The sequence below is a fragment of the Equus caballus genome, chromosome 17, assembly GCF_041296265.1.
Source record: "Equus caballus isolate H_3958 breed thoroughbred chromosome 17, TB-T2T, whole genome shotgun sequence".
Lineage (NCBI taxonomy): Eukaryota > Metazoa > Chordata > Mammalia > Perissodactyla > Equidae > Equus > Equus caballus.
The window spans coordinates 82,482,869-82,506,654 of NC_091700.1; the positions used below are offsets into that span (position 1 = coordinate 82,482,869).

General features: G+C 37.6%; 1 protein-coding gene and 1 long non-coding RNA gene across 7 annotated transcripts in view; one reads left to right on the plus strand and one right to left on the minus strand.

The window, feature by feature from the left end:
* The window catches only part of LOC138918553 (uncharacterized), a 33,968-nt gene extending 29,226 nt beyond the window's left edge, over window positions 1-4,742 (minus strand). Inside the window, exon 1 of the long non-coding RNA XR_011428047.1 lies at window positions 4,674-4,742. This is a non-coding gene — a long non-coding RNA (uncharacterized lncRNA). The remainder of the gene's footprint in view (window positions 1-4,673) is intronic.
* Window positions 1-23,786, plus strand: part of GPC5 (glypican 5) — a 1,274,841-nt gene that overhangs the window by 186,668 nt on the left and 1,064,387 nt on the right. The window lies entirely within an intron of this gene.

The following is a 23,786-nucleotide window of genomic DNA, read 5'->3' on the forward strand; positions in this document are numbered from 1 at the left end:
ATGGATGTTAGCTGATGGCAAATCTTCCTCAGCAAAAAAGAAAAAAGAAACAAAAGAAAAAAGATGATGCTTAAAGAAAGTAAAAACATCTGAGGAAATACTAGGTTTAAGTCCATCCTGTATCAAAGATGAATACAAACAAGCAATATTTTCTATGTGCTTTCCATTAGCAAGTATATTCTTTCCATTAGCAGGTATATTAAAAAAAACTGCTGCAAACTTTACTTTGTTTTATTTCAGTAGGCAGTATTTTAGTCAGCATTATTAAAGATAATACTTTAGTAGACAAGTTTGGCTCATCTTTTCTTTAGCCTCTTGTTCTTGATTCCTTCCTATCACAGGTGTGTGGAATATTATCAAGTTGTCAGAAGAAATAATTGTGATAGTTAATATAGATATAAATGTTTGGATTGGCAAGATGCTTTCACAGCTTTGCCTCAAATATGTCAAAAAACAGTGTAAAGTTTTGGGTATATAGCCTGGGACACTCTGATAGAGCCAAATACCTCAAAATAGAAGAGCTGTGAAGATTAACTTATGTTACAGAAACAAAATTTCTGGAGAGCCATAAACTGGAGTTCTTGGTTCACTTTTTGTTATTTTAAAGGAATTTGCGTGATGTTGTATGTGGTTTCTACTGGTTGTAAGCAGCTCCCCCAAGTAAGCAGACCTAGCCTGTTCATGTATTTACCATAATTAACGTTGGTGCAATGACGCTTTGTTGCTCTAAATGTGTTTCCTGGAGTCACGGAACTGACTTTGATTGAGTCACTTGGCATCCTTATAACTCCAACGGCACTAAACCTTTCATGGCTGCCCAAAAAGTCTTGCAGTAGATAAAACAGTAGTCGGAGTGACCGGCACCATTCTGTGAGGAGGGGACAGTGGGAAGGTTCTCTAGTACTCTAAATTCCTTCTCTTCCTGATACTCCCATTTACTGAGGACACACAGTATTCAAGCATTATTCCAGGTTTTTCCCAAGCACCATTTCATTTAATCCCCCATACAACCTTGAAAAGTGGGCTTTATTACCCTTATTTTATCAATAAGGAAATTGAGTGTAAGAGAGATTAAATCCAAGGAAAATTCAAGGCAAAGAATTAAACCTAAATTTGTCAGGTTCCAAAGCTTGTACTTTGTTCACAATGTCAGGATATTCCTTTGTTGACTTATTTTGGTTCTCATACTCTTTTGTCCATTATCTATTGTTAAGAAATATAAACAATATTCATAAAAGTTAGTTTTTTGTTGTTTAAAGCAGATCGAATAAGTGGCTAATTTTTTTCGAAGTCTTGCTATAGTCTTAGATTTATATTGAAGTTTACCTAGAGATTACCTTCTGAAAGTTTGAAGTTAATAGGAAATTTTGTTCTGCGATAGAACATCGATACTCTCCATCCAGTACATGACATCATATTTAGTTGATCAATGGTTATATATGAGACAGAGAGCTAAGAGAGCAAAGTCTCAATCAAGAGGAATGTTGAGTACTTTTCTAAGGAGTCATCCTGGAAGCTATAGGACTATCGGTGGACTAGGGATATCCAACCCATTGAAAGAGAGTTAATGAGAAATGATGAGGGTTGAACTGAGGCTGATAGTGAGATAGATGCAGAGAGTGAATACTAGAGATTAAAGTCATAGAAACAATAGATATGGTAAAGGCAGAGGGATTAATTACACATTTATGGCTTAATTAATTTGGTTGGTGGTAATGCCATTCAGAAATGTAGGCAGTTTAACACGAGGACCAAGTTATGTTTTGAAAGTATCTAGGGCACATCTCAGAGGACATATTTGGTGGAAAATTTGACCTAGTGATTTCAAGAGTGGTATAGGTCAAATAATTTGGGGGATCATCAGTGTATAGACTAGGCTTTCCTAAACTTCAAGGAATGCAGGCTCTTGTGTGTGTAGGTATGCATACTTCTTTTTCCAAAGTCCTGTCTAGATTTTCATTTACATCTCAGAATCTCTAACCCCAGAAAGTTTAAGAAACACTGGTAGAGTGGATGACTGAAGGCACAGTTTGTTTGTTTTTTTTTTTTTTGAGGAAGATTAGCCCTCAGCTAACTGCTACCAGTCCTCCTCTTTTTGCTGAGGAAGCCTGGCCCTGAGCTAACATCTGTGCCCATCTTCCTCTACTTTATATGTGGGACGCCTACCACAGCATGGCGTGCCAAGCAGTGCCATTTCTGCACCTGGGATCCGAACCAGCAAACCCCAGGCTGCCGAGAAGGGGAACATGCGAACTTAACCTCTGTGCCACTGGGCCGGCCCCTGAAGGCACAGTTTTGATAAAATCACTGGAGGAAGAAGGAAGGAAGAGTATCAATACAGTGAGGAGACCGTAGGTCTGAGGATGAAAAACACAACCTACACCTGGTCAGGGTCCATTGGAAGAAAAGCAATGCAGGAAGAGCAGAGAAGGAGTGGCTGAAGAAATAAGAGGAAAATGAGAGAGGAGTGATGCCGCAGAAGCCCAGGAAGGGAGAGTTCCAAGAATGATGGTGTGGTTAGCCACCATCACTACCACAGAAAGTTCAACCACTGTAGGAAGTTCTTTAAAGATGAATGCAAAAAGTACCCACAGAACTTGGCAATATGGAAGTGGTTGGTGATACCAGAGAGAAGAGAAATGGAAGTGAAAACCAGATGGCAGTGGGAGGAAGACGGATTAGAGGGGACATCAGGTTAAAGGAAGAGCTTTACTTTTGAGGATGTTTTATTCTAAGGATATAGAAGCTTTAGAAAGGGGACGATTTGTTCGAGATAAAAACCCAGAGAGGTGATTGCTAGAGTCTTGGTCCTGAGGATGTGAGAGATGATCAGATGTAGATATGCAAGTAGGTTATTGAGTCTGGGGTGAAAAGAGCAATTTCCAATTCAGGGAGGGAGTTGGAATCATGCTTGTAGATCAAGATAAACCTCGGTTGGCACATAAGTAACTTGAGGACTTTATCCTGAAGGCCACCTCGAGGTAAAAGACGGATATTTAGCATTCCAATTCTCATGGTGTATATTTTTTCCCCCAGCAGTGTCCTATAACCTGAGCATGGCAATGGAGGAGAGCAATGATTGCATAGATTCAGTGATGGTTAGGTTTTTGTTTTTCTTTGCTGAGGAAGATTAGCCCTAAGCTAACATCTGTGCCAATCTTCTTCTACTTTATATGTAGGTTGCCACCACAGCATGGCTGATCAGTGGTGTAGGTTGGTGCCTGGGATCCAAACCTGCGAACCTGGACCACTGAAGCGGAACAAGCCAAACTTAACTGCTATGCCACGAGGCTAGCCCAAGTGATGGGTTTTTCAAAGACAAGTGTGACAGAAAAACAAGGGTGTAAGAGCGTTGTGAATAATAATCTGGATAGAGAAAAAGGTAAAGCTTGATTGGGTGAACAGAACTGGAGATTGGTAATCAGGAAAATAGTAATTCCATTTGGCCTTCCTTGGTTTTTAGTAGCGTCATCTGGTCTCTGCCTTCATCTTCACATGGTGTTCTTTCTGTGTCCATGTCTGTGTCCAAATATCCCCTTCTTATAAGGGCACCAATCATATTGGATAGGGACCCATCTACTCTCATAGAACCTCATCCTAACTTAACTAATTTTACCTTCAACGACCCTGTTTCCAAGTAAGTTCACATAGTAAGCTGCTGAGGATTAGGAATTAAACAAATGAATTTTCAGGGGACACAATTCAACCCATCTATTTTATGTAGGTGGTTTATGTAAAATACATTAGTAAAGTTAATTTCAGCTATTTCTTTTTACTTCTTTATTGTGGCTACTAGACACTTTAAAATTGCACATGTGGCTCACATTCTCTTTCCATTGTTCATGCTTCTTTATAATGCTGGCTAACACTGAAAGTGCACTTGGTATATACAGGGACTGTTCTAAGACCTTTACATATATTAAATCATTTAGCCCTTAAAACGACTCTACTCGGTACATGTTATTGTTTGCCCCTTATTATAGATGGATGCAGGAGTCTGCCCAAAGCCACATAGACAGTGAATAAGAGTCAGCATGTGGACACAGGCATCCTGGCTCCAGAATCTGACCTGCTCTAGAAAGTGCCTCTTGAAAGAGAAATTAATATATTTTGTCAGTCTTGGGAATGTTAAAAATATCATTTCATCATATTACTTGGCATTGGATAATATTTACTAATCTCCCTTTTTCATTTCCATTTTTCTTTGGTTTCTGCTTCAATTATTCTTGATAGCTTTTTACCTCTGGCTTCCTTTACCAATCAATATCTATGTTTTTTCTGTTATTCAATGTGTGTTTTATTATGTGCTTTATGTACTTAGATACTTTTTACAGCAGAGCTATATATTTTTGCTATTTTAATTTGTCATCTGTTTTAAAACCTCTAGCTATTATTAGGAAACAAATCTTCTATATTTCTGGAATTCTCTTAAGAAAAATAACACACCTTATACCTTAAAATAGCATTTATATTTGTGGTTATATAAAGACACTCTTGAAAAGGTCAAGGCAAAAAGCAAGAAATGAGTTGTGACAAAAGTTAAAAAAATACTGTTCATTAAGGGAAAATAACAGAAAGCCTTTTCAATCAAAGTGAGAGAAACATTTACAAACAAATTTGGTAGGCAATGGTAGATTTAAATGACTCATTTAATTAATATCAGGCTTCCTTACCGTAAAGCTGTGCATCTGTATGTTGAAAGGTGGCTGAATGGAAGGATTTGAGTTTACTTTCCTTTTCTGGTTTTATCGCTTGTTACATGACCTTGCCCTTAGATAGACAAAACGAATCAAGGCAAATTGAGTAAGAGGCTAGAGGAAGCTCTTTCAACTGGTACTTCAGGGACTCGAGTTCTTTCCTCTGACATTAGTACAACATCCCATTTTTCTACCTTCTCTAGAGCTTTATCTTTGACCTTGGTATTCTTTATCTTGACTTTGAAAGCTGTGCTTTATTTTACCCTTACTGCCCCCAGTTTTGCCCTGTGAATTTGACCTCTCCATCTCTCACTTGGACATAGTAATTTGTCTTGACTTTCACCAGGCTTTTCCTGGTGAGCATTTTCTACCCTGACTCCATGAGCTTCTCCCTTTGATACAGCTAAAACTCCAATTAACCCTACCAGTGCAGCTGAGTAAGAAGACCCAGGCACCGCCCGTCTTCCTGACAGTGGAACTCTTCAATCCCTTTATAAATGGCTACTTCATGAGAATTTATAACAGTAAATGATTTCAGAAATTTGTATGATAGTGTGAGACTTTTATGGTAAAGGGTTTCCGTATCCTATGATTGTATTTACATGTTGCTGAAGCTCTGACATGAAAAGTGAAGTCTAGTCGATCATCTAAATTTATTTTTCTGTTTCTGTAGAACACCCATGTTGTCAGGTGGGCCAGTACTTCTCAAATTTTAGCAAGTTTGCTAAAACTAAAAAAATAATCACCCACAAAGATTATTATAATATAGACTTCTGGATCATATCCCAGAGATTCTGACTCAGTCAATCTGTGTAGGACCCACAAATTTGCACTTCTAACGAGAGCCCCGATGATGTTTATTGTGTCTTTCTGAGGACCATATTTTGGATAGTGCTGACATTGACAAACCTCTAGGTGATCGTTTGGCCCAATTACTTGGTAACTTGTCAGTAGTAGGTAATATGTTGACCCCATTCATCTGAGGAAAAAATAAAAATAAAATCAGAATATTGGTAAATTTTTGGTTTCCAACTGTTATATTATACATACGTACAATGAAAGAAGAGTGACTAAACTAAGCAGTGACTCTGGAAAACGGTTATCAAAGCTACAGTCCAGAAACCCTATATTAGGGAAAAACATGGCTCAAGTTATTTGAAGCAGAGTACCTTAAAAAATGATCTTTCCCTAAAATATGCAACTAGTTATCTTCACCAAATGTGTACTTCAACACTGATTGAAAGACACTTTAAAGATTCCTGATATGGAAAAGGACTCCTCCTTATGGTTGGATGAAAACTTGTTTTTTTAACATTTAGGCAAATGTGCTGGTACATTTGTTGTTATGTGTAACATTAATATTGAGATAAATTCTATATTTCAACGATTGGTATAATTTCCACTGTCAGAAAATTAAGTAATATAATGATATTTAGATATCTACATTTAGATTATAGGTTTCTAATGCCATTATTATTTTAAATAATGAAAATATAAATTATGTTTATTTATTTATTTTGGTGAGGAAGATTGACCCTGAGCTGACATCTGTTGCCAATCTTCGTCTTTTTACTTAAGCAAGATTTTCCCTGAGCTGACATCTGTACCAATCTTCCTCTATTTTGTATGTGGGATGCTGCCACAGCATGGCTTGATGAGTGGTGTGTAGGTCTGCACCTAGGATCCAAACCTGCGAATCCCAGGCCACCAAAGTGGAGTTTGTGAACTTAACCACTACTCCACCTGGCCGGCCCCTAAATTATGTTTTTTTTTTTTTAAATGGCACAAATAAATAACTCAAAATTCTTGATCTAACATTTCATAAATGACTTATATGTTTATTTTTCTCAATAAATAAAATATTTGTTGAGTACATACTGTTAGCCCAGCAACCACTTATGTAAGTCAGAGGCATAAAGACATAGAAGGCATCGATCCTACTTTTAGTCCATGCTCATGGTATAGCATGTGTAGACTCCCAATACATTCTACAAGGCAATATGCCTTAGGTATTTGAAAAAGGATAGAAATGTGATTTGTAACCAAACTAAAAAGAGGTGTGGAATTGATGGAAATATGTGCAGGTGTCTGTCAGTGAGAGTAGGGGGATGGAGAAGTGCAGAGGAATTAGGGGTCGTTTGCAATTCAAACTAGTGATCGCATTATGCATTCTGAAAATAGTTTATTTTAAACTTTCATAACTTACCCATAAAATTATTATTATCCATTAAAATTAAGAGGATCTTAAAACAAGGTAATGAAAGGAGATATTTATGAGAGAAGTAGCATACTAAGGAACATAAGATAATGTGTGTGTATGTACCCAAATTTACCATGAAATTCTTTCGTCTGCTATCTGAGTGTTTACCAGTTCTTGTGCAAGGAGTACATTTGGCAAACTTATCAAGAATAAATATAGAAATCTCCATAAAAATCATCTGTGAATGATGCTAGTTGCCTCATGGAGAAAGTACCCACCTCTAGGTTATCTCTATCTTTGACAGCACAGTATAACACTCTGCTTTTGACTCTTTTATTAAAATTAATATTTCATGCTAGTATTTAAAGCAAAAGCTTATTCTTGAATATATTATTTAATAGAAGCTTTTAGGTTTGCATTGTATATGTCGTAGACTTGGGAATTGGCCTTACGGTTCCCCAACTACAGTGAGCTGACCTGACCCAGGGTCCAGGTGCTGAGCTCTGACCTCTATTGCTGCATTCCTGCAGAGGCCACACCTCCGTGGGCAGCCCACTGTCAGACTGTGAGTGTGGCAGGGAAAATAAAGCCATTCCTAGGAGACACAGAAGGGCTATCTACCTGTGACTACCGACTTTGGCTCCTGCTGCCCTGACAGCCTTGCTGAATCTTTCTTAGACTACAGAGGACTGGGCCACTGCCTCCCAGCCGTCTCTTCCCTCCTTCACTCCTGGTCAAAGTTGCATCATGCTCTGAAAGCTCTCTTGGTGTTTCCTCTCTCCTTCCCAATTTTCTCTCACTGACACACCCCTAGTAAGATCCTTGCATATTCCCATCTTGGCATCTGCTTCTTAGAGGACCCTGCCTAACTGTATTGGTCAGACTTCTCTAGAGAAACAGACACAATGGGATATATAGTGAGGAATTGTTTCACATGATTATGGATGCTGAGAAGTCCCACAGTCTGCTGTCTGCAAGCTGCAGACTCAGGAAAGCCAGTAATATAGCTCTAGTTTGAGTCTGAAGGCCTGAAAACCAAGCGAGCTGGTGGTGGAAGTTCCAGTCTGAGGGCAGAAGACTGATGTCCCAGCTCAAGCCGTCAGGCAGAGAGAGCAAATTCTCCCTTCCTCTGCCTTTTGTTCTATTTAGGCCCTCAGAAGAGGGGATGATGCCCACCCACACTGGGGAGGGCCATATTCTTTACTCAGTTCACTGATTCATATGCTAATCTCTTCTGGAAACACCCTCAAAGACATACCTAGAAACAGTGTTTAACCACATATCAGGGTACCCCTTGACTCAGTCAAGTTGACACATAAATCTAACCATCACACTAACACATTGTAGCAGGGACTGTACAATCATGCACCAATGAGGCATACACTCAATGAATTTGAGACCGCTAATGAGGGCCTGTAATCTTGTTCTCTGACTACAGTGTCAATCATGAAATCCGAAAGGTGCTTACCCACTGCTGGAACCTGTCCAGCTCTAGGAGCCTTCTCTGTGAAGCTTTCTTTAAATTTTGATTCGCTCAATGGTGATCTTTTTTCCTTTGAGCTTCTTGATAAGATTATATACACTAGAATGGAAAAGTACCTTATTGTGCAGAGTGCTGTGTTGATTCCAGGATGCTTGCTTCCCTTTAGCCTTTTCATTCATCTATCCAACATTTATTGCAAATTGATTTTACGTCAGGTATGATCCTAGACACTGGAGCACATGTGCTATGTGTTGGGCATAAAGATTTATTATAAGAGGGGCACAATTTTTCTTCCCATATAAAGCAAAATAATATTGTCTTCCATTGCATTAAGGTAGTTTTTTTTGGGATGGAGAAACGAATTAAGTTCCCTAAAAAAAACTAAAGTAAAATATGAAATTGTCTTTCTGTTATATATTAAATAATGAGAAAGTCAACTCTATTTCTTGATATATGTAACTGATTTTCCTGGAGGCAGGGAGTGGTTCAGAGGCCTCTTAAGGTTTAAGTCACTTTTTTATTTTATTTTACAAGTATAATTTGTTTATTATGAAAAAATAGAAATATAGACAAAGTAACAGAAACAAAATAAGCAAATTCTCTGTAACTCTAGCATCCAGAAATAATCACTGTTAACTTTATGCTGTATATCCTTCCAGATGTCTTACTGTAAAACACACACATACACTCTCTCACACCATGCACATACATGCATGCTCAGATATATTACCATCATTCATTTTTTCATACAGTTACTGAACATATATTCATTCATGTGTACTGTTCCCACCATCCTGAAGCTTGAGTTTCAGTACAGTGTAGTATCTCTGCAGTAAGGTCACTGGGGTCATTGGGTGACGTCTCTGTCCTGTACTACCGTTTGTCATTGGCCGTGTCACATTACGCGGCTGAGACTGGTTCCATGTCTTTAACATGGGGCAATAACTGTAACTACCACACAGGTCCTAGCGACTATACACAAGCTCACATTCAGCACAGTGTCCAGTCTGTAATAGGGTCTGGGCCACTGTGGTTATTACTACACTTACTAGTCGCCCCTTCCTGATATTACTTAGAGATCACTACCTACCATAAAATTGATCAGTCCTCAGTGCTGTTCACTCTGGATTACACTGCAAATTGCCCCGTGAGTGTAATCAGGACATATTCTTGGAACTGAAGTGCGTTGTTCTCTCCACAAGCATGTATTATGTAGAGCACATCCATGCTGGTCAGCAGCCACAGAGACCTTGTGTTTACCTGAATTGTGGCATCTTGGAGCATAACCGCAGAACTCCATCAGGTGTCCCTGCCCCACCCCAGGGCCCTCTCAAATGCACTTTAGTGTATCCCACATGACTTTTTTCTTCAGATCATCCCAAACGTACCATCTAAATTTTTGAAATTTCTCTAGGCAGTAGCAAATCACCAGGAACTTAATATTATTGCCATTGATTACTATAGTCAACTTCATAAAACACATAACTTTCTTAAAAAACTTTTTATTTTGAAATAATTATAGACTCTCAGGAAGTTGCAAAAATAGTACATAGAGTTCCTTTGACCCCTTTTAGGAATGTTAAATGCAATCATCCAGTATGTAACCTTTGGAAATGGACTCTTTCCAGAAATCATACTCTTTCAAAATGTACTCTTTTCTCGTGACTATATACGACGAACATCTTTCCAATAAACTTGTGTTCTCATCTATTTTCATTTGTTCTTTTATGTGAGAAAACAAAAAGTTTAGAACAAAATAGTACAAGTCACCATAACAAAACTTGGAAAGAGAAATAAAATTGCCAAAAATATAAAATATAATGAAGGTACTTGGTTTTCAACCTTCACTTAATTAACACCAATAAAACAATTTTAATTTAATCTGAAAGTGCAAGCAGATTTTGGTCCTCATTATCTCTGCCTACTCCATATTAGACTCCAGGGGAAGCAGATAGGAAAGTAACTATGAATACCAGCGACACACAATTCTCATAAGCTTTTTAGCATAAAAGACGGCCATTTGCTCTACATTGGAAAAATCTTTTCTTAATTTTAATGAAATTATAAAATTTCATGATGAAAGCTTTCATTTAAGTTGGTGCCTTCTTTCCAAGCAACTTTCAGTAAAGACTTTCTCTTCAAAGTCACGATTAATATTGAGTATATTTCTAACATTGCTGAATATTCAGCAAGTCATTGATATAAATTCAAGTAATTCAAATGTCAGGCTGAGTTCTCAGTGGTGATTTACTTGGGAAAGAGTTTTATGAGAGTGCATTATTAGTTTGCTGACTGCCTTAATATACAAAGGTTATAAAATGAATTTTATCCAAGTTATGAATTTTAGCCTACCACCAGGTAAATATAAATACCCAAAAGAATGCATATGACTTTAAAACTTCTGCAGAAATGGTCAAAGAGTGATTCAGCTTCTCAAATTATAGACACTCTTTTTTTCTCATTAAATGGTACATGTAGTCTTTTCATATTCTGAATGAAAATGGATCTGATAGCTGTTTTGATAACATGATATAATCCTGAGATTCACCTTGGTTTATCAGTACCACCCTTCTCTGATATCTCCCTAACACCGCTAACACCCTGAGTTTAACTATGTGTATACTTTGGGTATTTCAACTTATAAAACCATTCATATATTTTAAACTATCCACTTAAAAAACTTGACAGTGTAGATATTATTGTAAGTCAGATGGTGCAGGCAAGAGTCTCAGAGAATGATTAAATTTGGGTATTTCACTGTCTATCGGATATTTGATTTTTTAATTTACATGTTTCAACACATGACTTTATTAGTTTCCCCAGAATCAATCAGTTGAGTGTCAGGCTTACAAAAAACTGACTTATGAAATAAATGTAGTATATTAATTATGGACTTATAAACATGTGTTTCAAATGGCACACTCTCCTAGTAATAGGTAGGAAGTTGTCTTCTCAGGAGATTAAGTTATGGAGAAGGTTGCTTGTTGGATAATGAATTGATGTAAAGTGATTTGGATGTTTCTTAGGACACTGGTTCTCCAACTTTTGTTTGAGAACTTGGGAACTAGAAAGATAACAGTCCCTTGCTCCTACACCCGGGATTCTGATTTAGGAGGTCTGGCCTCCAGAATCTATTAATAAGCTTGTCAAAGTTATTCCTATGCCATTAAGCAGAGAAACATGCATGTAGGTGGTATGCCCATCAATCTGTTGTAGTTTGACAGTCAACTCAAAGGGCATTTTCACACAGTACTGTTCATATTAGTCAAAGCATCCTTTGCCAGGACAATGTTGAAAATACTTTCCTGCCTTTCCCTTCCCTCTCTCCTTCTCATATTCTTTTTCTAATAATTCTCATTAATTTCCTAAGTTAAAACATCATAGACAATTTGCAGTTAATTAAATTACATCTTATACCAGATGTACATTTTTTAGAGCTTTAAAGGTACAATTAATATACAATAAACTACATGTATTTTAAGTGTACAATTTGATACATTTTGACGTATGTATAAACAGGTGAAACCATCATCAATATTAAGATAGTGAACATAATCCATTCAAAAAATATCCAAACTGGGCCAGCACTGGTGACCTAGCAGTTAAGTTCGGCATGCTCTGCTTCAGCAGCTCAGGTTTGGTTCCTGTGTGGGGACCTATACCCTGCTGTTAGTGGCCATGCTGTGAGGGTGGCCCACATAGTAAAAAATAGTGGAAGATTGGCATGGATCTTTGCTCAGGCCAAATCTTCCTCAGGAAAAAAAAATCCAAACCTAAAACCCAAAAGTTTTTTTGTGTCCCTTGGTAATTCCTCTCTCCTACCCATCCTCACCCTTTGATCTTCAGGTAACCATTGCTCTGCTTCATATTTTAAATGGATCTCTTTCTAATGTGATTTAAGAAGGCATTACCAGCCTGCTGAGATTTTAGGGGCATCCTAAGATTTTGAGATGGCTATTTCTCAGGACAAATTCACTTTCTAAGTTGCATGTTGGTGGATTCCTGGCCACACACAGTGAAAATTAATTTCACCTTTCTGTATGGAAACATGATATGTGTCCATATTGTTTAAAATCTCCGTGCACTTTGACCCAGAAATTCTACCTTGAGGAACATAGGCAGGCATGTGCTTAAAGATATTTGTATGAAGGTGTTCATTGAACAGATCATTGTAATTTTAAAAAAAAGGAAAATTCATAGATATCTTTAAATAAGGGATTAAGTAAATAACGGAACGTCTGTACAGTAGAATAATATTCAGCCATTAAAATTATTTTATACATTATTATTTATTGTTGTAGAAAGATATTTATAATATACGCTCATGAAATTCAATCACTGGGCACAGTATATTTATATAATATGGACTGTTAAAAATATATACATAAATATTTTGAAGAATATATTTTATATCAACAGTACCTCTGGTTGGTTGAACTCTGAGTATTTTATATTTTTCCTCATTTGTTTATATTTTCTAATTTTCTGCAGTGAAATAGTGTTTCGGAAACAAAATGTTATAGAAAATTGTATTTTGTATAATGAACTTAGCATCATGCTTGACTTCACATTTTTGGGGTGATTTATTTTTTCTTTATTCTTTACTATTTTTTTGTATGATTTACCCCAATATTAAGGCTTAATATTGGCCTGTCTTTGATATTCTTTCTTCTCATTTGTACTCACGCAGAGAGAATCAACTGCTTTCTTTATTATGTTCTCAAAGCAGTACTTATACATCTATAATTGTATCTATTATATAGTATTGCAATGACTTCTTTACATGTTTCTCTCCTACTGTGGAACTGACATCCAGTTGATGGCACCAAGTGTGTCCTGTTGATTTTCGTTTGCTTTGGGGTACTTAATAAATGCTCACACAGAGACTGGAGAACCGAATGAATGACTTTCTCCATGTATCAGATGCAAATGAAAATGAGATCAACTAAGTTGCAAGTTTTACATATAGATTTAGATTATTTCAGATTATGTAATGTTTAAGGTTGCATTCATTCTCTCATTTTAAAATCGTCATGAAATTAATTAACTTAAATAGATTTCTGAGAATTTAAAACAAGATATCCAGAAACTGTTATTTCTTAGGCCAATTCTTAGAAAACGTTAAACATCCTAAAATTTATGAACAATCTTGCCCCTTCAATTTGGAGCAGTTTGGAAATATATGAAACTGTGTATAAGTCATGATTAGTGAAACTGTATGTGTCACCTCATTAATATATAGTTAAAAAGGATTTTCAATTTAATATATACATTTTATAACAAAACTGAGTTTAAAAATTGTATAATAAAAGGTACATATCCGAAAGGACATTTAAAATATTGATAAACATATAACCAATGAATATTTTGTATTAAGTAGATTTCATAATGTGTACTTTGCTAAGAGGAGTACAAGATATCTTTTGGTTTTAATCTTTATCACTAAGTAGAACACAAAATATTGAGAAAAACATCACTAAGGATGAGTTCTAAATGAATAATGAATAAACATTGCAATATGTTTGACTTTAGAAATAAAAACCCTTTTAAAATGCATGTCACATAAAGATAAAATTAAAAAAGAAATTATAGAGTTAATTACCTCATCGAGATACCTGCTAATTTGTCAGGAGAGAATATTATCTGGCATTCAACTCCCAGAGGAATCTCTGTTTTCAGGTGAAAGAAATGATAAAGTCTGTTAACTGAACAGCACAGCAGCCTGTTGTTTCCTAGTGCCCCAAGTAAACACAAGTCATAACTGAGGAGATCTCCGAAGACCTGAAAATCCTTTTGGACACTCTTGTGTCCATGGAGAAAGGCATTCCACAGAGTCGGCCTCCGTGCGTTATTCTGCCTCCTCAAAATTCTCCGTGCTTTGTTCCCTCTCACTGCTTTTACGAACCAGTTTGAAAGGCAATGGGGCTTTTCGTACTCTTTTTCCAGAAATAACAATAAGTAGAGACAGGGTGGAGTACGTAGGACATTTACATCGACAGCTGAATGTAATGTCCTATTATCTACGTAGCTATATATGCTATCTTTAGATGTACATGTAATTTTTTGAAATAGCCTTATTGGCATCATGTATGAATATCAGCTAAAGTTAAATGGCAAGAAACAATTCACACACAAAAAAATGCAATTCGAGAATGTCACCAACCATGGGAATGTAAGCAATGATTACTGAGGTGTAGATTTGCTAGGAAGGACGGGTATGTAAAACAGACCATGGACTAATACTTGCTCAACTCAAAATATACGAGAGTAGGAGAGCTATGTGGTGGGTGGGAATGAGATTTTCCTTAAAGGCATTATTATAAAGAGATAAATGTGAAGTCTTGGAAAGAATATTTAAAAACAACAAAAATATATATAGTGGAGAAACTCCACATCATGAAATCACATCAGTTTTAAAATCTCACCGCCTCTGTTAGAACATCCCTGGCTGTCTCAGCCCTGACTGATCCACGGCTGGCCCGAAGCAGAATGAAACTCTCCCTTCTTTGTAAGTGCTAATTTTTGGATCATCTCAAAAATCACATAGTCTTTGTCTTTCCTGTCATACCAATTTAGTTTATTTATTTATTCAACAAATATTTATTGAGTACCTTTAATATTCTAGGCGCAGTGCTAGGTGCTGGTAATACAAAGCTAAACACGGAGGGCTGGCACTATGGCTTAGCAATCAAGAGCTCCAGGTTTGTAGTGGAGACATCTCTGGTAGGTCCTGGAAAAGTTGCTTAAGTTCTGTGTTTTGCAGTTTCCTCACTAGAAAATGGGGAGGAAAGCATTATCAGTCTCACAAGGTTCGTGTGAAGAATACATGGAAGAATGTATTTGTGTGTGTATATATGTATGTGTGTGTGTATAAATGCATAATACGTCTTTACACTTCACTGCAGATGCTCAGAAGTCCCTGACATTTTTAAGTAAGGTCATGATAGTATCATATTTGTGCTTTTGAAAGATCACACTGGCAGGAGAAGGGAGGTAGATTCAAGGGTTGAGATTGGAAGTAGGGAGACAAGTTAGTGGGCTGCTGTAGTTGGTAAGAGATAATAAAGGCTTGTTCTGGGGAAGATAGCTGGTGTGAAGGGTCGTCTCTTCTAAATGGAGAGAGAAGAAGAGTAAAGGAAGGAAGGAATCCAGCATGACTTTCAAAGTTTCTGGTGAAACTGGGTGGAAGTTGGTGCTATTAACCTGAAAGAAAGGGATTAGGCCAGTGGATTTCAATGGGGGGTGGGGGGTGAGGGTGGGGGTTTTGCCCCCCAGGGGACATTTGGCAATGTCTGCAGATATGTTTGGTTGTCACAACTTGGAGCCAATTGGGAATTCTATTGGAATTTATTGGGAAGAGGCCAAGGATGCTGCTCAATATCCTGCAATGCACATGGCAGCCCTCACAACAAAGAATTATCCCACCCATATCATCGAGGTTGAGAAACCAACGTGAGGGAACTAGAAGCCAGATTTAGGCACTTTGGTAGAGAAATGAGATATTAAACTGAGGTTTGTACATTTTGAATTTGAAGTGCCTATTAAACATAGTGATCATTCTGCTTGAGGTACATGATTTGTTAAAAATGAAGTGGCAGAGTATTGGATAAACTTGAAAAATTAGCTGCAGCCGCTAATCAAAGGGCACAGGTTATGTATAAATGGTATAGAAAGATTCAGTTATGCCTATATGCAGAAATTATGTTTCCTTTCTAACACAAACTAAATATATATATATATATATATATATATATATGGGTATAATTTGAACAGTACTGTCTGTACAAAAAGGAATAACAATGTGGTCTTTGGCTACTTTGGATGTTTTCAAATGAATTATTTAGCTATTTTATTAAATTGGGGAATGTAATATGTTTTCATGTCCTTAAAAAACAACATAGGATACATATCATTTTCTTCAAGAACTTTCTGTCTTTGTAAAATATTTTAAAACTTTAAATGGTTAATATATATTTAAGTGGATGGTGAGATGGAGCAGAGAAAGCAAATTGAAAGAGGTGGAAAAAAGATTGCCTTTGAAAGCAAAACTGTTTCAGTTCCCACTTATCACAAGGTCATATCACCTCATAGTTTTCTTAAATTCTTCCTAAAGGGTGAACATTCTACGGAGTAGGCAATATTGATAAAATTAAACTCAATTCTAGTAGTAAATAGAAATGTAATGTTGGCATGATCATCTTATCTATAGCATATTTGTTCTTCTCAAATTGGTTTGTTTTATAATTTTAGGAAAACATTTTTTGGAAAAACCTTAAATATATTCTTTTCAAAGATCTGTTGGTTTCCAAGATTTAATTGATACGGCCAACTAATTCAGATAATTGATTCCAGAGTTGAAAATTTTGAGCCAATTATCCAGCCAAATTGACCTTTCTGTTGTAATACTATTTGAATTGCTATACTAAACTTACATTTAATTATAGTATCTGTGTTTAATTATTGTATCTGAATAATATTTAATGAGCTCCTATGTTTAATTACTATTTCTGACTAAGGTAATTACTCTTAAGTGCTCTCTGTCATTATCAGCTTAGCAACTTAAGCTCTGTGGGGCTGTCCTCAGCCTGGTTCTCCAGGTTTCTTGCTTCATGGGTCCCTTTTGTGTACTCTGGGCCAGCCCCTGGCCTTCTTAGTTCCATTAATGAGCAAAGCCACTTCCTTCGTTTGGGCTTTCACACTTCCTAACCCTTCTTCCTTCTCATGACGCTCCTGAAGAACAATTTCTTCTCTGATTTTCCAGAATACTTCCTTCATGGTCCTACTCCCTTTTAATGTTAGCACATCATTGCATGATCTGCCATTATATCAAGTACTGCAATTGTATCGATTTGTAATCTGTGTTTATTTAATTTTGTGCCACAAGCTCTAAGTAGTAACTCACCATTGTGTACTCTGCAGCATTTGTTGAATAAATAAATAAATGAATGTGAATGAATGAATGACTCTGTCAACCACAGAAATGAAATGATAGGCCTTTCATTGCCAATACTTTATACATGTGGGTTTCTAAAGCAGTTACATTAGCACATTAGTGATTGAAAATACAAATGTGTATAAAAACCGGAAGGTAAAAAAGTGACTGAAATGTCAGGGGTAAGGCAATAGAGAGCATAGAGAGGACTTTCAGGACAACTGTGAAGTAGATAACCCATGCCATTGGTATTCAGATTCAACACTTTTAACACTCTGGATGCCAATGAATAGTAAATTGAGCTCGTGGGTACAGTACGTTAGTTCTCAGAAGCTGAGAGCAGTGGCAGCCTCAGGAACACTAATGTTAGGCAGATGGTTGCTTATGGTCACATAGCATAGCTCTGCTTAGATGTCACCAAGCCAAAGACCCAAATGTGCCTATGAATATTCAAGAATATTTATTCAGTTCTGCTCTAAGATGTATCATTCATTTAAACAGTGTTAAGTTACAATATGTATGAAAATAGAACAAGTGTAAGAGTAGTCTTGTTCAACAAATGTCAATAGAAATTCATATTTAAGATCCAAAATAAACTTGGATCTAGCATTTATCAAAGAGTTAGGTAGGACTATGTGGAGGCAGCCTCTAATATGGCCTCCAATGGTCCCACCTCCTGGTAGTCACACCTTTGTGTAACGGCCCTTGACTTGAGTGTAGACTGGACTTACTGACTCAGTTCTAATAAAAAGAATATGGCAGAAAGGATAGGATATTCCTTTTAATATTTGGTTAAAAAAAGACTGTGGCTTAGGTCTTGTGTGCTCTCTCTTGTCTCTCATATCACTCATTCTGTGGGAAGCCAGCTGCCGTGTAGTGAGTGTGGAAATAGATGAAGAGTACCTGCTGAAAACAACAAAGGTTATTTATTCAGAGCTTGCTATAGGAAAGGAGTCAGTCACTGTCTCCTGACTGGAGAGACTCAAAGGCAGGCAGAGGAGTGGGAGAGCTTGATAGAGGGCAACAAGGGAAGTCTCTGGGTGTGCCCTTATTGGAGGCTGTTGGCCTGGGGGTGCGAAGGTCACCTAGCTAGAAGTAAGGCATACTGTGTGACTGGTTAGGGGAGCATATTTGGCTTTCTCTGGTTGGTCCTAAATTGGAAGTTGGGGGAAAAAGTTAAGGAAGCTGGCAGTCTTGGCCATTTAAGGCTGCTTACTACAGAGGCTGTGGTTTGACTTTCTGGACAGTTTGCTGCAGAGGTTATAATTTGGCTTCTTGGACTGGTTACTGCAGGTCATGGGTCAGAGTTCTATGTTTATATATTATCTGGTCATTGTCCATTTGTATATTCAGTCCCTTGAGAGGCCCCCCAGTGGAGAGACCCACGTAAGTGAGCCTGGAAGCAGATTTTCTGAGGCCTGCCCATCAATAGCTATGTTACTGAGCTTGGAAGCAAATCTTCACCCAGTGGAGCTTTGAGATGACTGCAACCCTGGAAGACCTCTTGATTGCAACCTTGAGAAATAGCCCTAGCTGAGACTGCTTAGCTAAGTTGCTCTCTGATTCCTGAACAACAGAAAATGTGGTATAATAAATGTGTGTTGTTGTCAGCTACTAAATTGTGGGGAATTTTGTTATGTAACAATAGTTAACTGATGCAGATGGGAAGGATATGGTCTTTTATCAACCACATCACTAAGAATTTTTTTTTTTTAAAGATTTTATTTTTTCCTTTTTCTCCCCAAAGCCCCCTGGTACATAGTTGTACATTCTCAGTTATGGGTTCTTCTAGTTGTGGTATGTGGGACGCTGCCCCAGCGTGGCTTGATGAGCAGTGCCATGTCCGCGCCCAGGACTCAAACCAACGAAACACTGGGCCGCCTGCAGCGGAGCGCAGGAACTTAACCACTCGGCCACGGGGCCAGCCCCACGTCACTAAGAATTTTACCTCAAGCACATCAAGTAGTTTTAACTTGGAGAGCACAGGCAATTGCAATGTTTCTCAGAAGTCACTGTTTCTCTCTAAGAAATATAAAAACTAAGTCAGAAAGAGTTAAGTCACCCCTCCTTAAACATTCTCCTCCTCTTCTACTATCTTTTTAATGACCACATCCTCTACCTAGCCCAGTAGCCAAAAAAATCTTGAGTCATCTCTGATTCTTTAACCAAATATTTATTGAGTTTGTACTATGTACTAGGCACTGTTCTGTCACTTAGAATACAGCAAAGTCACCTGCCCTTGTGGAGCTTACATTCCAGGGAGAAAAAGAGAAAATAAACAATAAACTTAATTCTTGTGTGTGGCAGATTAGACAGCATCGCCTGATATGGGATAAAGAATAGGTTTTGATGAGACACACTGTCAGCCAAGGGTCAGGAGAAGCATGAGTCCCCCAATTCTTCCATAGTCCAACAGGGACTACTGCTGGACGTAAAATGGTCTGTGTTCCAGTGAAGGGATGTTGCTCTTCCTTCTTGCTGTGAGAGCAGGTGAACAACTATGCTGTGGGAGAGACTTCTTGAGCACCAGCTCACCTGGGCAGTAGTTTAGAGTCGCTGTCTAGGAAAGCCAGCCACCCAGCACGTGAAGACCTTCAGAAGTTTCAGGTCCTCATTCTAAGGGAAGGATCCACTGGGTCCATGGGTTTCCATGGGACTTGAGTTCAGGTGTAGCCCTCCCGCCAGGATTAGCGGGCTCCCCAACCCTTTGTCATAGAGCTCTTAGAATCAATTTCTGACAGTTCTGCTTATGACAGAGCCATCATAAATAAGTCATTTATACTGTACATTATGTGATACATGCTGTGGAAAAAGAAAAAATACAGCACACTATGTAGTGCTATGAGTACAGGGCGGAGGGAGGGTTGTTATTTTAAATATATCTGCTGGAGAAAACCTCCCTGAGAAGCTGACATTTGTGCAAAGATTTGAAAGAGGGAGTTAGCCCTGAGGGCGTCTGGGGAAGAGAATTTCTGGTAGAGAAAATAGCTAGGGGAAAGGCTGTAAGTCAAGAATGTACTTGATGTGTTTGAAGAATGGTAAGGAGGCCAGCATATCTGGGTTGGAGTGAGAGAAGGCGAGACTAGTGAGAGAGGAAGCAAGGAAGATAATGAGGGGTCGGATCAGACAGGGCTTGTGGGACTTTTTATGAACATTGTTTTTATTTGAGTGAAGTGGGGAGAAATCAGAGGTTTGTCAACATCAAGTTGACAGCGTCTTATGTTTTAGAAGTTTTACTGTGCTGTTGTTTTGAGCACAGTCTAGACATGTCTGGAGTTCAGGAAAGAGGTCTAGACTGGAGATATGCAACTGGGAGTCATTGGCTCATATATGGTATTTAGAGCCACGAGACTGGATGAGATCATCAGAAAGTGAGTATAGCTAGAGAAGAGAAGAGGACTGAGGCCCGAGTCCTGGGCTCTAAAATTAGAAGGATGAGGAGCGGAAACTGCAAAGGAGCCTGAGAAGGGAATGACCAATGAGACAGGAGGAAAACCAAGATAGTATGCCGGACTGGAAATCAGGTAAAGGAGTAGGGAGTGAATACCTGTCAAATGCTGCTGATTAGTCACCCCTGATGAACCTGAAATTCACCAGTGGATTTGGCAACCAAATAGAGGTCACAGCAAAGTTTACAGGATTCTTTTTGGTGGAATATTGGAGGCAAAAGCCTAATAGAAGTGAGTTTACAGAGAAATAGAAAGGAGAATTGGAGAGAATGATAATGTATAAATTTGAGTAACTTTGATACAAAAGGTTGCAGAGGATTGGGGCAATAGCTGGCAGCAAAATTAAGGGTATGAAAAGGAATTTTTTTAATATTTAAGTAAAAAACCTCTCAACACCTGCAGACAATTGGACATCAAGTCTTGTCCCCATCCCCAGTTCTACTTTTATTTAACGTTATTTTCCTCTATGTCTACTGTCGTTATCCTGGGGATTTTCATCTGGTTCTATGTTTTCTCTCACTTGGCCTATGACCTAGCATCTCTCTATGTCCGTTATTACCATATTACCATCCCATGATTAACACAGCATCTTCCTGCTTCGTTACTCCTGCCAGGACTCTCTTTACAAAACATACATTTGTGATGCCGTTACTCCAGCTAGTTTAAGTCTTTAAATGGCTTCCCGAATACAGCTTGGCAGTATCTCCTAAACTGGCTGGAACTTCAGCAACACAGAGAAAAAAATGGATAAACCAGACTGTGAGAAGAAACCAGAACTAGATTGGGCAGTAGGGCTGGCCTGCCAGAGGGGCAATTGTTGTAAGATTTATCATGTTTAAGAAGTTGTGGAGAGCATCCCTCCTGATCAGGATCTTCCATCAGGATCTCCCAGAAGTCACAGGCCTGATTTTATAGGCAAGAATATGAAAGCCCTTGACTTATTCTCCCTAATGTAGTTCAGCCTAGTTATGCAGAGCGTTGGATTTAGGACCCCAGATGATTTTACAGACGCACATTTGGGGGTACATAAGATTCCTAAAATTCTGCCAGGCTTAGTTCTCAGTGGTTCAGTTTTCACCTGCAGATAAAAGGTTTCAGGCCAAGCAATAGTTGCCATTTGTATCACATTCCATATATGTACCAATATATATGCTCATCTTCATTATGAATATACCTATATTTTTCTCCACAAATATGTGTGTATATTATGCTTACTATTTTAGCACTGTTTTCTTTCTCCTGATTTTGAAGCTGATTTTATTTTGTTTTAAATAGTATCAAGTCATTAAATTTGCTGATGCTGGGATATTGCTGCTGCAGTAACATTCTTAACCATTACTGATTCCAGATATATTTTTGTGCACTTACTAGGAACCAGGAACTGATTGTATAATCACTGTAATTTGATGAAAAAGATACCTTGTTTATTTTTTAAGGCTTCTCATATCTTATGATCAGAGATGACAATGCAATAACATCACACTTTGTAAAACTGTTCCACAATAGATAACTCTATGACTTTTTATAACGTTTGGTGACATTTTAGAAAACAGTAGCACACATCAGTCAGGTTAATCATACTCAGAAAGATCAGATGTTCCTAATCGTCTGCTGATTGCCCGGCTCCTGTTTCAGCCAGAAGGAAAGAGCTCCGAAGCTTCCTACATCATGTGATTCACCTCTGTGAAGGATTTCTCCTTGTGTGATTATTCTATTTAAAACATTTATCCCTTAGTAGTGGATTTGTCCCTTGTGTTTTGTGCTCCTTACGTCACCTTCATGACTATCTGTTTGAGAAATGTTTTATTTTTCTGTTTTGAGTTATATTTGGTTTACTTACCACTCTGAGAAGCAAATTACTCTCCGGTTTTCCTTTTCCAAATTTTAAGGGATGATGTTTTTCTAAATTTATACTCTCTTTCTAAACAGATTCATTCATTTTATATACACATGACTTGCATCAGTAAACATTTCACATAAGTTTTTGTGAAAATCAGAACCTAACATTCCCTTTTCTGCGTTGAGATAAATATCTTTATATTGCTTAGATTTTATGATGACTGAGACATACACTCTTTAGTGTTTTTCATTTTTTAACTGTTCAAATTTTACATTAGCTAGCTATCCAGAGATGATACTAAACTGCGACATTAACCACAGGCTTTGCATATCATCCTGTGGAGCCTCTAAGATACGAATCACGTGCTTTCTACGACTGATGCACATTTTCTGAAACTGAGCTGGAAGGCCCCCATTTCATTCTCATATTAGGCATGTAGTTAATTGGTATTTTGATTGAACCAGCAGAAGAATAAAAATGCCTATGAATCAAAGAAAATTATTCTCATTAGATATGAAACAAAGAAAGCAGTGGTCTCAAGAACAAATATTATTCAAAAATATTCTCATTAAAAGAAATTGCTCTCACTGGTATAATAAAATTCTTCTAAAGAGAAGCATCTGGCAGAATCATATAACTTACTGTAGCATAACATTTGGGATGAATTAAGTTGCTTCATGTCACAAAATGCTTTCAAGGTTTCTCAATATTCTTTCTTCATTTCAACTTATCTGTGTCTCACAGGTCTCCAATTAGATCATTTTTTACTCAGTATTTCTTTAAAGGCATTGCATTATGAATATTATATAGACGTTACAGTCCCTTGAAGGTTAGAAATATTGTTAAATGGAATTAGTTCAAGCCCATGAGTGGAATGTGAAAGTCTTTCTGTGCTGGATTTACCTGCACAATTTTCCATATTAAGAGATGGGAAGATTGAACTGTGATTGCTAAGACAAATGAGCTATGAAAGTGGACATTGAGGAAAAGACAGTCGTTGGAGCTCATGTGTTCACTAGCCACTGATGTGTAAACCTGGTGTCACCCAACATTTGAGCACTATTGAGTTAATTGTTATGTCATTGAAAAAGCATTAAAATTAAACATCAATGGATCTTAAAGTTGGAAGGGATTTTAGAGGTCATCTTATCCTCTAGTCTCTCTGCCATCTCAGATCAATTGTTT